The 14,574-nt window shown below is 41.7% G+C and overlaps 1 protein-coding gene across 6 annotated transcripts in view; it reads right to left on the bottom strand.

Moving 5' to 3' along the window:
* Positions 1 to 14,574, bottom strand: part of EXTL3 (exostosin like glycosyltransferase 3) — a 132,562-nt gene that overhangs the window by 82,234 nt on the left and 35,754 nt on the right. Inside the window, exon 1 of one of the 6 annotated variants that reach the window (XM_051614338.1) lies at positions 7,656 to 7,674. The exons of the other annotated variants lie outside the window; for them this stretch is intronic. The gene's annotated coding sequence lies outside the window, so the exon portion shown is untranslated. Of the gene's footprint in view, positions 1 to 7,655; positions 7,675 to 14,574 lie in introns of those variants that run through there. 6 annotated transcript variants of the gene reach the window in all.

The raw sequence follows: 14,574 nt of genomic DNA, 5'->3' as shown, positions 1-14,574 counted from the left end.
AGGAACAAAAGCTACTTTGATCATCTTGTTCCCTACCCTCTCTACCCCAACCGCAATGTTAGACAACATTCAGACACCCTCTAGTTCCCGAAATGCACACGTGTGCTCTCCGTCTCACTCCCTCTGACATGAAATCACCAAAAAAGAGGCTCAAAGGGACTTTGGAAGATTGTCCAGTGCATCTGCCCTCTGGACAGCCTCTGCCAAAGCAATCCATGCTCCCTCCAACAAACTCCCAACAAACCATGCTGCTGCACTGGTTTAGGAAGGGGGCAATGCCTGGCTTTCCTGACTGCCCACCAAGCACCAGCAGTTCCACTTGGCTCCCAGTGAGGCAGGCATGTGACAGCAATGATTTAGCCAATGATGAGATAAGGACACTAATTGTGCTAGTAGTAACAGATAATAAACAACTCACTCTAGGTGCCTTCTGTTTCCTTTGCTACAACTCTCTCACTCTTAAATTCATCTAGAACATATTTAGGTTCCAATAGTCTCTTGCAACACATCCATGTCACGCCACAGTGTCCTAAGAGGGGGTCTGAGCTCCACTCAGACCTGCAGGCACTCCTGTAATGCAAATACAAAAATAAATCAAACTCCCAATAAATTAATCTAACAAGCTGCCTGCCTGCACCCTGCACTGTATGCCTCCTACAACAAAGATGCATTTGGAGACGCCAGTGTTCTCACCAAGCTGAAGGGAGAGATCCAAAACTAATGCTCTCACTAATTTTAGCTTCACAAATCAGGGGTAGCTGACTCATGCTTCCTGCCCCCGGACACAACATCTGGATTCTTTATGGTCATTGAAGCTCTTTTCCCACAATGCCGAGTCTGGAATGTGGCAAGGTGGAGCACTGGAGGGAAGAAGGCAGCAAACTTTCCAAATTAGTAGCAAAGAGCAGAGGGCTGCAGTAATTCTACAGCTGGGATAGCTCAGCAGCAGTGATTACAATCTGCCTGCTTAATTTGGCCCTGCAGTTTCTATTAGAGACACAGTAGGAGGAAATTCTTGTACAGTAGTTAAAGCAAGGGACAGGGTGTTGAATGACTGAGGTTTTATTCCCGGCTGTGTCTCAGACCTTGTGCGCAACCTCAGGGAATTCACTTCATCTGCTCCAGTTCCCTCACTCACAACATTCCTCGCTAATTCACAAGGGATCTCATGAGTTACAAATAGCAACTGAGACTAGAAATATAATCAAGCACAACTTCCTGTTCAGCATGATGTAAACCATCTTACAAATTTGCTTGTAACATAACCAGAAGATTTAACTACACAAAACTGATCAACCTGCACTCTTTGACCATCCTCCTTTTATAGGAAAAAAAAAAAGCCATGCCCATAGCTCCACACTACCAGGGAACATACGTCTTTATGGTCTCAGAAAATGGTCCTGGGAGACAGGAAAAATTAAGCACATTTCATTGGTCTGGCTAAATTATTTCATAGGTCTGACTCTGAAATAAAATCTCAGCATGGAAGCAAGACATGTCAGGAATACATGAGATCTCTTAGTGGAGACCTCCTGGCCTCTTAAATTCAATCAGACCCAAACCTCAAGCTCATATAGAAAATTAAAAAAAAAAAAAAAAAAGGTGTTTGTGTGTGGGGGATGTAGATGACCTAAAGTTAAACACAATAAAATAAAAAGGAGCAAGGAAAGGGGTGCTTATTTCCAACACTTCACTCATGTAGCTCTGAAGTTTGAGGTTTGTCTGGAAATGAACATATTCTAGTACCTAGGATCTTTCCCTGGTTTTCCTTTGCAGGAGGGCAGAGCTAGTTCTTTGTAAAATGCTCTGAGGTCCACAAAAAGAGGGCCATAACCAAGTAACAGTGCACCTTCCAGTTCAAAACTCTTGCATCACATTGACTGTGAATCATCGAGATAATGCATTAACTCCTCAGAGTAGCTTTAACACCAGAAAAGCAATTTGGGGTACTTTGTAAAAAGATACATCAGAAGTGAGAACCCCTTATCAGTATCTTCTCTCATCTCTTTCTGCATATCCAAACCCTCCCACAGCACAGTGATCCAGTCAGTTAATCAGCACATTTTGTGTTACAAGATTCTCAGCTCAGACCCTTGGTAAAAAGGCAACATCACAGCAAAGCTCCACACATGATTTAAATCATCATGTGCCAGTTCGAAGGCAAAACACGTAGCACTGAATGAAGCGAGTGGCCAGGGAACAGACCAACAGCTCTGCTTTGCTTTCAGGGTGAAGTGTCATGAGTACCACTTGGTAACACTGACCTACTTTACTACTACAAAAGGACCGTGCAGTCAACAACTCTTGTCTCCTGAGCTGCTGCTTGGACACAGCTCCTACAGCTCTGAAATCTCTCTGGAAAACACACTATAAAGAATATAGCTTGGGTGGGACCTTCCAAGACCGCTCCAGCTTTCACAAAAATAATTGTATTTTTGCCACTTTGTTCTGCAAGGGTAGAGCCAGAGGAAGGCTCTGTTTAGAAAATTCCCACTTTGCCCCTTTGCCTTCCAACAGCATCCTTCAGCCAATACCTCCCCAAAATTAAAACCCCTCTGTAATCTTTCCAAGATTAAAGGGCAGGCAGACTTTCATTGTTTCAGAATGAAACCTTTAAAATCTGCAGAAGCGTTTCAAAAATTATCATTTGCACTCACCAATCCAAACAAAAAGCCACACGCAAGTACATGGGAATGCTAAAGAGAAAGAGCCACACAGCAGGCAGCAGCATGCAGACCTACAGCCCCAGCTGCAGCAGACCAGGCAACCTGCTGCTCCTCCAGCCAGAGGCATCACTCAAGCCATACATACATGGCGACAGAATACAGTCAGGGGAAACAGCACAGTTGTTGATCAAGAGCTAAAGAGCCTAAGCCCATCAATTTGACAACACACTGTATAGAAGCAGGGTACCAGGATGGACATAAAATCACTGCAGAGGGTAAGAGCTGGGGTTGTTCAGCCTGGAGAAGAGAAGACTCCAGAGAGACTCTCTTGGAGCCTTTCAATACTTGAAGGAGGCCTATAAGAAAGATGGGGGCAAACTTTTTAGTATGGCCTTTAGCAATTGGACAAGGGGTGATGGTTTTAAATTAAGAGAGGGGAGATTCAGACTAGAGAGAAGGAAGAAATTGTTTACAATGAGGGTAGTGAGACACTAGAACAGGTTGCCCAGAGAGGTGGTAGATACCCCATCCTTGGAAACATTCCAGGTCAGGTTGGACAGGGCTCTGAGCAACCTGATCTAGTTGAAGATGTCCTTGCTCATTGTAGGGGGGGTTAGAACTAGGTGACTTTTACCAGACCATCCTCTGATTCTGTGAAACCCACTTCATGGCACCTTGGGAGGTCTGAAGTTATGCCTTTATTTTGAGTTAAATTTTTACTTGTGGCTTTGAGTCATGTTCAGAAGTTCAGTATTAATTTAGGCTATGCAAAGAGCAAAAGGCTAAATTATAGCTTCATAATAATGAAGAGCCAAGGAGACACTGATTAACTTGCATTGTCTTGTAGGGCAGCAGTTACACAAAGACGAGAGCAGCAAGGACTTGACTTCTCCTTGGACTTGCCCAGATAACACCATCACCCATCTCTTCCCAGGATTTCCACGGAACAGATCCTGCTGCACAGCACCATTTATAAGCACAAGACCAGGAGCCCAGCAGGGTTCTCATTTCACTTGCCAGCAAAGAACTTCAGAAAACTCTTCAAATAAAAGTTTTCTGAATACCAGCTACGACTTCCAAATCTACAATTTGGTAGCAGATTCCTCCTCTATCCCAGCTGACAGTGTGATGGCTCTTTATCTGCTAAACACCTGCTCATCAGAAATGAAGTTTAGCACTTAATAGCATGAAACAGACTTTGCAAACATCAATTAACCCTGTAAATGAACCATTTGTTCAGGCTTCACATGCAGTGGCTCATTCCTCAGCAGAGTTTCCATTCAAATGAGGAGTCAGAGACAGACCACACGGCTTGTGGGGATCACTCTGAGCAGAAAGGTGCAACTGGATCCCCAAGAGCTTCAGTCAGTCACTCAGTCCTAAATTCTTTTAAACCCTGTCCCCAGTGAGCTGTTCTGATTCATCCCAGAACCAAAGGTGGAGCCACCATTAAGGAACAAGAGCACTACAGACAGTGCACGCATCTGAATAAACATTCAAGAGTTGACAGAGCCTCCATCCGCCTGAATCTCTTGAAGTCTTGAGACTTTTATGTTATTTGGCATCTAACTGCTTCAATGTGCCATGAAGATGCTCAATGACAAGCAGCTGCTTGTCATTAATGCAAAGCATTGCTGTTTTCAATTAAAGTGCCTCCATTTCCTACTACACAGGGAGCTCTGTGTCTTCCTTAACTTCACACTGTGCACTTTATACAACACACTTTTCCAAAACCTCTGCAGAATGTCCCTTGCATGGAAGAGAAATGTAACCTGGTAAATTTTATATAAGGGAGACATTTCAGCAGAGGCAATTGCGTTAAGTATGGCAGGCACTGGATCAGCGTAGGCTCAAACACAGAGTTTACCTTTGGCTCAAGCTAGAGACAACAAATCCAGACTTAAGCCATATGAAGAAGCTGTGATTCCCAGTAAGTTTAACCCTTGTACTTTGAATTCCACACAACTGTTTCTTCTGCTACAAATCTTAACTTCTCCACAGATGATCAACAGGGTCCATCAAACAGAAAAGGCTGTATGCCAGTACATAACACTCGCTGAAAATTATGCCCAGGTACTTCCTCCATGCAAATTTATTCAAAACAGTCTTCTTCCCACACCTATTCATATGTCACCTCCAAAGGGTACTGGTGTACAAGAAGTGCTGCCCACATCATGGACACAGCAGTTTGCTCCTTCAGCCATAATCTTTTCTGAAGTATAGGTGTAACAAGAAATTATGTACACAAAAGACAACTTAAAGGCATTTAGCTGACCTAAATACTGGTAATTTCCTGGTAATTTCACTTAACTTTGGAACTTGCAGTACCTCAAGCAATCAACACACTGGCCACACAGATAAAAGCTGGTGGCTTTAACTTTACTATCTGAGACATCCCATCCAGTGTGTGCATCTCGGATAAGCACCCACCTGCTGCAAAGAAGAACCACAAGACTGAAGAGTTTCATATCTCCTTTTGATTTTATTTTGCTTCTAGAAGGAGCAGCTTCCAGACTGCAGAAACTGTGAAGAAGCACTAATGAGAATAAAAACAAAGTGATTTGTTTTCACTGTATCAGTCCCCAGAGTCTTATATCCTTTAAATGACAAATCATTTGAAGGTGCATATGAAGGCTGAAAGCCCAGCATGTCTTACAGATCCAGACTCATAAGGAGGTAAAATTTTGTTGAGAAAAGGAAACCGAATATCCAGACTGAAATAGGGAATTTCATAGTAAGAGTAGACAGGAGTAAAATATCCAGTTTCACTACATTTTTTATGTATTAGCCTCAACTGTGTCTGGTTCTGCTAAAATGTTTGACATGCCTCAAACATGAACTTCAAACAGATTTCAGTATTTGTTCTGGATTTCTCATTAAAAAAACAAAACACAAAACAAACAAACCAGTTTTTGTAAAGTCTAAAGTTCTAGCCATTGTATGGAAATATATAATTAGTAAGGTATCATCTAGGACAACATACTGCTTTTTAACTTCTTTGCACACCAAAAGAATGCAGTCTCATTCTCTTTCCTCCAAAACCTCAAAGATCATGTGGGATTTAATTATTTAATGTATTCAAAACATATATAATTTGAGAAATATACAGTCCCCTGCCTCCCTCTTTTGGTGCTGATTTTAGCCCCAGTAATTGTGCTGAGGGAGCCCAGTCCCTTGAATGGTGCAGACCATGGGTTTCTATCAGCACTGCTTCTCCAGCCACCATGAACTGCACACCTAGCCCATTACGGAAGAGAGTCGCTTAGAAGAGCTTAGGTCCTACAGAGGGATATAATAGAAGAAAAAACAAGTAGTTAAATGACTGTACTTGGTATTGGTGAGGTTACACCTTGCATACTGTGTTCAATTTTGAGCCCCTCACTACAAGAAAGACATGGAAGTGCTGGAGTCTGCAGAAGGGCAAAAAAGCTGATGATGGGTCTGGAGCACAAGTCTTACAAGGAGCAGCTGAGGGAACTGGGGGTGTTCAACCTGGAGAAAAGGAGGCTGAGGGAAGACCTTCTCAATCTCTATAGCTATCTGAAGGGAGACTGGAGTGAGGGGAGGCAACAGGACAAGTGGAAAAGATCTCAAGTTGCACCAGGGGAAGTTTAGATTGGTTATTAGAAGAAAAATCCTGTTTCTTCATTACTGAAAGGGTTATTAAACACTGAAACAGGATGCCCAGGGAGGTGGTCAAATCACCATCTCTGGAGGTGTTTAAAAGATGTTTAGATGTGCTGCTCAGGAATATGGTTTAGCACTGGACTAGGCAGGGTTAGGTTAACAGTTGGACTCAGGTGATCTTAGAGGTCTTTTCCAACCAGAACAATTCTGTGATTCTGTGACAGGGACACAGATTAAAGACAGGGGCTGTGCCTATAGCAGTGAGTCAAACCATGCCAGAGTGGACCCAAACAGCCCTCAGGTTAGAGCGACAAAATGGCAGAAGGCTGCGGACTGTCCCCCAAAGGCAGCTGGGACCAAGGTGTCCTCACTTGGAGGCTGGAAGTTTAACAGCGTGATCATCTCCAGGCTGTGCCAGGTCGACTGAGACCAGGGAACAGCACAGGAATACCTCTGACCAACAGACCTAACTAGTGACATACCAGTCCCCAAAGCTGCACCAGAGCTTCTGTCACCAGGAAAGTGCTTGGGGATGGACATGGAGGAGGCAAAACACAGATAAATACCTCCACAGCGATTAAGTCTTCCAAATGCACATTGGCATTTTGAGCACGTGCCCACTTAACACTGAGAAGGAATACAAAAACTCCCTATAAGAAAGAATATGAAGTTGTTTCACATCCTCTCTTGTGGGCAGCAACTGCTGTCTATGGGATTACACAAGGCTGCACTTCCTGCCCGCCACACAGCAACCTGCACACTCCAATCCTATCACAAAGAGAAGAAAGAGTATTCACTGCAAAGGTCCTTGCCAACAGGCCACCAACAACGACTAAAATACACTTTATACAATAAAAGACTCTTTCTTTGAACAGTTCTGGAGACACTTCAAGGTTTCTCTACACTGCATATTCCAGCATCACTGTGAGACACCGCAGATCCAAGGGAACAAGTGCTCTTGGTCCCAAGAGCTTTGGGTTTCTAGCTGACAATTCCTATCCTCTTGCCTGGGTAAAACCCTTGACTTATGGGGCCATAAAATCCTGGCTTAAAAAAAAAATAATAAAAAAAATGCTAAGGCATATCTTCTTCCCTAAACTGCTCTGAAACAAACATATAACACTGAAGAAGCGCTATGAACCAGCACATTATCCATCTCCTCATCCACCATTCTCAGCTTTCATGTTTCAAAATGTTCATGGTGCAGCACTGGGTCTACCAGCAGCCACTTAACATAGATGGGATAATGTCCTTGGGGAAGTCCTGCCAACACCACGTTGTCCTGCCCTGGAGCTGACACTCCACGCTGAAAAACAGCAGATCTAGGAGATGAAATAACTGTATGTATTTTTAAGTGCTTACAGATGAGCCATGAGGTGAGAGAAGGGAAGAACCACATGTTTCTGCAGCTCCTGCAGTTTGGGTTGCACAGACCATCTGGCACTCAAGAGGCAGAGGTGCTTCCTCCAGAGGCTCACAGAGCTCGTCTGGACGTAGGCTGGGGTGGCACTCACTTTGTGTCTGTTCCTGGCAAAAGAGGAACCAGTACATCAAAGTTCCCAGATGTAATTACTTTATTAACTAAATAATATATAAGAATATAAACACTGAAAATTTTAAAAGCAGGTTAATATCAAATCAAATTAACAGGCTAATTAAACCCCACCTACTAGGCCCATTCATCTGTTATCTAATAATTAAGTAATTATTCCATTAATTTAGGGAGCGAACAGTAAAATTTTAAACCTCATGACAAAAGAGCATTATCACAGTGTCAGTTACAACTGATAGTAGCCTACAAAAGCCATGCAACTTGCACAAGCTTCGTGTATTTACTCACAGGCTGAGAACAATGCCAAAACAACAATTCTTGATGCCAGTCAAAGCTCTCCATACAAATTATAATCAATGCATACCAAAAAAAAAAAAACAAAACAGCAACTTGAGGCAAGAAAAAATGCTTAAATTTAATTTTTTCCAAGTATCTGCAAAAGCAGCATCTCTCCCTTTCACTCAAAGATCTTCATATTTGTTTTTCTTATCTCTGTTTATTGATTTAACAAGGAAAATCAGCACTAAATTTTTTTTTCCAGGAAGGATGAATTATTTGTGTAGATTCACAAGGCTTAAAGCAAACTTGCCCAGAAATCTGAAAATCAAGTTTTAAATAAGATTATTCAGTCTCTACTATGTCCACAAAGGAAAGATGTTTTTCATGAGAAAGCAGATCCATGGGCTCTCCAAGCTTTCATTTTAGACCATTTTTAATTTTTGGAGTATCCCTTTGCATTTCACAGAAACCTTAATGTTTTCATTGTAGATTTCAGAAAAAGTATAAACAAAAAATTTAATTTGCTAAAAGTACTAAGGAAGATTTTCTAATTTATTGGTTTACTTCCCTGGAAAAAAATATTACTTGCTTTAAAATAAATTTAAAATTAATAATGCTCTGTTAGACTCAAGCCATCCTCTTGTATAGATAGGCAGGTTTTATTTGATGATGTGGTGAATTTGCTGTGTGCAGAAAAAACTCAACACACATGAACACATGGTAAGTGATACAAAACACCAGGTGTCCAGCCAGTGTGTCCACATCAAGGCACAGAAATGGCACATGAATAAAACCAAGTTGAATCCCTTCAACAGCAGCAAGAATTCCTGGGTCCTAAGCTCACACTGCCTTCACTACAGGCCCACTCAGTGAAAATCACTCTGTTTTAAGTAAAAGGGTATCAATCAAAGCTAATTAATTCAACCATACCAAACTTCTATTTGCAGAAATTACCTTGTTTCAAATCAGCTTAATTTGATTCTGGAAGTAAATTATGACAAACCTTCAGGCAAATTTCATCCTGAGCAAGAACTAAATTTCATAAACTTCTTACAATTGAACCTGATAAGTTGAATCCAGATTAGTTTGCATATCCATATGCAGATGAGCCAGTAACCTCACAGCTATTCTTTTGAACACCCCACAGCAGCCTCAGCCCAACTTTCTGCTTCCAGACTGAAGTGTGATACTGCTCTTTCAGTTGATAATTAACTTTCCACCTCCCTGATGGCTGTATTTCCATAGAGCTGTGAGCAGAGAGCTGTCTGGGGCTTAGAGACCCTGGGAATGGAAAGGGCTACACGATCCTGAAGGCTGTTACCCCTTGAGTGTTGAATGCTGTAGCCCAGAAGCCAGCCATTAAGAGAAAAGTCAAGATACAAAGCTCTTACAACAGAGCTCAATAGGAGTTTTCTATTAGAAAAAAAATAAATAAATTGCAGGGAGTAGGCAGTTCAAAAATATTAAGGAACAATAAAATTGTTTTCCAAGTTCATTTTACTGCATCAAACCTGTTAAGTGAAAAAGGCTGCTCAGAGGGTGTGAACTTCATCAATCATACCAGTTTAGGGAAAACACAATAGCAGTGGCAAGGGTGGACTAACTCATCCAGCTTCAGAAATGCAAGTCTGCTAGGGAAAGGAAAAAGGCCACTAGGGCAGGCAAACAGCACAGAGGTCAAACAGGAGGAATGGATTTCCGCCCAACTTTTAAAGTGTGGGATGACTAAATACCAGCTGAAGTTCCTGAGACATGACTTGCCAATTAAATCCAGCCCAAAAGGAAAGGTCTACAATGAGATAAATGAAACAAGATGCAGAAATGGGAGGAAAAAAACCCAAACCTCTCAAGTGCTGTAATTAAGGCATATGTAAGAAAACAAATAATGACAAACTTGTTTGTTAATCTCTTCTGCTTCAGGAACAGAAGAGCCCCAGAGTGAAGAGTAGCTAAAAAGCAGCTGAGGAACACATTATGATGGCTCCCCGTATTTGTAGTGAGAGGAATTATGTGGCAATGATACACAAGGCTGTGCTTGAAATGACAGAATTATAATTTCAGATATGTAATTTTGAGCTTTATTTAGATGGTAAAGATCTACTGGAACATCAAAAAGTCCCCAAAGAACAGGAGTAGGAGCCCCATTTTTCAGCAGTAAAACCACAAGATGATGCAGAGCGGAGAAGCAGTTTGGCTCCCTGTCCACGGGTACAGCTCAACAGCCTCCCTTGTGTCTCATCTCATTCAACTTCTCCATAGCTGCAACAACAGTTACACTGCTGAACTGCATGTAATCACAGCTCAGAGTTACAAACTTTGCACACAGTGTTTGCTTATTTTCCTTAATTTCCTCCTCCAAGTCCTCCTCTACTTGGAGCCACTCACCCTTTATTCCTCCACCCAGGGTTGCTGGTCACAAACGACCCAAGTTGCTGCCAGAGCCGCATGCATTGGCACAAACCAGGCACACAGTCATCAGATGGGAAAGGTCTCTGATAGGAGGGAAAAAATCAACACTTCCAAAAGAGACAGTGAAGCAAAATTGTTTCCAAATAACAGGCAACGTTTCCTTACATTTTGCAAGAAAATATCAAGAGCTCTTTAGCAAAAAAGGTAACTAGAAAGTCTCCCCTGGCTGAGAGGAGCATTGGAAGTACCTCTCCAGCTGCACCACTTCCACAGAGGACAAGCAGCCCAGGGACAACAGGAAATGTGCTGCCATAAGCTCAAATCTCAGCAGTTGCATAAAAGAGCAAATTATTATGAGGATGCTCAGATGAGCTCATATCTTGTTTTAATCAAACTCACTGGTTATCACTCAAAGATTTTCCATTCCCTCTTCAGGCATCACAGCACAGGGAGGCAGTGGAGGATTGCATCTCAGCTACTGCCACCCTGACCCAACAAATATCACACATTCCAGTTAGGAGTGAAGTGCACGCACTGTGCTTAGATTCATTATTTTGAAAACCACCAATGACACACTTGGCAGAATTCAGAATTCTCTTCTGATGAAAAGAAACTTGCTACATTTTACGTGAGCCTGACATCTCTACTCCCATCAAGTTCACTCTGACAAAATCTCCATGAGGTCACACAACTCCCCCCATCCTTAGCCGGAACCAGTTACATTAATTTCAACTTGGAGAATCAAATCCCTCAAGCCAGAAGCACCAGGCAGAGAATAACCACATCCTCTACGATATAGGACTTGGGCTTTAAAGAGGGTTAAACAAGCTATCGCTCTGCATTTCATTTTTCTGACTTTCAAACCCTTGCCAATAACAAAAGAGTTTGTCACTAAAAACCAGCTCACTTTCTGATAGAAATGCACATGGTGGGACAGGCTCGAGATCATTTTCCCACAGTATTACTTTGTCTGAAGGGCAAACATGAGCAAGGTTTTAAGTGCTAAAGCCAACAGATCTAGCTTTAACACACAGGTCGATGAAATCAGCCAAACATAGCTACTCTTCAAGTAATTTCTTTGTAGTCTTCATTCCCACAGGTAATTGAGCTTAAACATTTCAATACTTCAAATGGTATTTTGCAGTTTCTTCAAGGTTAAAAAAAATAATAAATAAATTAAAAGCTTATATGCTTAAGTCAAGATTAATGAATCCTCACAAGAGTATCAGTAATAGCCATAGTCACCTAAGCAATAGACTAGTGGGGGTGTTCTGGGGTACCAAATTTTCCCAAAACCCTGGCTTCCAGTCCTGTAGAAAGGCTGTACCCTCAACCTGGGTTGAGCCTATGCTATTTAATCTAAAAACTGTTAGGTGTAATATTATTCTCTTGGAGACTACACGTATACAAGCCTTCCTTTAAGACTAAAATGTAATATTGATTATTTTTTTTATAAAAAAGGCTTTCACTGTTAGCAATAAAATTAGCATTTGGGAGAGCAAAGCTGTAGGTCTTAACTCCCCAAACGCTACCAGTAGGAATTTAGAGAAACCTGAGGCCAAGGAATGAGGAATTCATCTAGTATTTCACATCCATCTTAAAATAAAAAAATTACAATTACAGTGCATGGACCAGTGTGCCTCTCTGGAGTGACTGAGACTTAATAAATTGTAGCAATAACTAAAACTAGGAAAAAAATAAAAAGACAGACCCCTCTCAAAGGGCATAAGATAAGATAGAAATAGTTTGTGAAGGAAAAGAATAGGTTTTATTCTCTCCCCCAGATTTGGAAAGCATGCTATATTTTGTGTCGCAAGTGTGTGGGGGGAGGAGTGGGGGAAAGAGACTATCAAAATCAAAACAAGTCACAAGGCATCAACAATCCCTTGATAACAAGAGAGTAGTTTTCGTTGGCACAGCTCACGACAGCTGGAGGAATAACTGCAAAGCTGAGTGAGAATGCTTAGAATATATTTTGCCTTTAGATTCTCAGATGAAAGATGGTATGCACAAGCACTTTGCAAATGTTAATTAAACTCACACAGCCCCTTTTGGCAGACCAAGAAGTATTTATCCTTATTTTTCAAAGAGAGGAATGAAAATCTCAGGCCCTTTTAAATCAGAAGTGCCCCGTATACACCATCAAAACCAGAAATTAACCTTTCCAGTCCAGCATCCTTCCCCTTCATTTCCTTCCGCCCCAACAGAAATCTTCATTCTGCAGAAATAGCCAGCCAGCTCTGGCCGTGCAGGTGAACAGAGGTGAAGATGAGCACTACAAACCAACTTTAAAGCAACACCATCCCTTTATGGGTTGTTAAAAATAAAATAAAATAAATAAAATTCAACTGCTCTTCCTTCGCTTTTTCTCTTCAAAGAGGATTCAGCCTTTTCAGACTGGCTGGGCTTCATGCTGTGGAATCTCTCCCACATTTGAGAACTGTTGCCTGCAGGATTGCTGCTTCTCAACATCGCTTTATGGACATTAACCTCTGTAAAGCCACTGTCCAGGGAAATGTCCCGGGCCGTTGAGCCACTTAGCTACTTTCAGACCACACACTGCCAGTGCAAGAGCCCCACTGCAGGTAGAAAGAGAGAATGTCCTCACTAGTCCCAGCAATTTGCCTGCCATAAGACCAGCTCCCTCCTGCTGGAAAAGAGAAAATACTTCTAGCATCTCCCCCAAGCAGTGCTCAAATTAGAGACTTGAGTCCTCAGCTTATGCAGAATTCCTCCTCGCTGAGCCCAAGGCAAGTGCCTGCAAATCCAGCAACAATCAGGTTTCATCCATCTTCCCTCTAATAAGGCATTATACCAGTACACAGAAGTACTTTGAAGTAGCTTTATGCCTAGTCATCAACAGCTACAGCTACCGTTCCAAACAAGCTTCCTGTTCCATACACTCATATACATAAATGACCCTCCAATATCATAAAATTAAATAGCATTATTGTAAATTTAATCAAATACGTTGAGTTGAAGCAGGGAGAGCCAGTGGAGATAAAAAGCAGCAGCAAAATGCTAACCAAAAAAGCAAGAGGCATCAAGTATTTGAAATACCTATATCAGCAGGGCAGTAGTACTGCTTGTCTTCTGTAAAAAAGAGCTTATCCTCAGAAGAAAACCAGACAACTTTCTACTAAATTGACATAAAAAAATTCCCATCTGAGAAAGGTCAGTTCACAGGATCTACAAAGAGTAGCTAAGAACATCAGCAAAGACAGGAAGGGTATGCATAAACATACATGTGAACTAAAAAGTCAGAACATGCAGTGTGACCAATGCTCGTGACCTGACCATGAGAATAAGCATGTTTGGAGTTCTTCCCCATTAAAAAAGCAAACAAACAAAAAACCCAAAACCTTGAGGCAACTGATTAAGTATAAATTTTAGTTGGAAACACATTAATTATACAATTGGGAAGGAAACCTAAAAATAAGCGGAGCACATTCAAAGACTTCAGACACTAAAAGCCGTAAAATCCACTAGTTTTCAAAAACCTCATCCCAACATACATAGCCTAGGAGAACCTTGGATATTAATGTAATAGTGTAAACCAAGGAGTTTAAAACTTTGTTTTCATTCCAATTTCTTCTCTAACACATACTTGACAAAGATCCCTTCTGTCTTACACTCCTGAATACAGGAGGATCTCTGCAAAGATGAAGCCTGTTGCCTCTTCCACCAGCAGTCAGGTGTTGAGTGTTGTCTACTGCCCTGACACTGGACAAACACAGGTGCCTCACTTGTGACAGCAAAACCGATGCCCCCATGTAGCTGAGTCTGTTGCAGATCCCTTGGACACACCAGTTCAGCAGCAACTACAGGTCCGCTGATTTCATATGCAGTGAATGCCCTGACTTAAAGCATTCTTCAACCTAAAGGGACTCTCAAGGGAGTAGGAGTTTGGGGATACAAACTGCCATTCTAATAATCTAGTCTCATGCTCGAGACTCTATTTTACTAAAATTCAATGTAATACAGGTTTCCTATCATGGCAGAGGTAAGGACATTTCCAGATTGTCTATCATATCTTCAACT

This window comes from Apus apus, chromosome 3 (assembly GCF_020740795.1).
Source record: "Apus apus isolate bApuApu2 chromosome 3, bApuApu2.pri.cur, whole genome shotgun sequence".
NCBI classification, from domain to species: Eukaryota; Metazoa; Chordata; class Aves; order Apodiformes; family Apodidae; genus Apus; species Apus apus.
The sequence above is the reverse complement of the archived record's forward strand: the minus strand, read 5'-3'. Positions and strand labels throughout refer to the sequence as shown.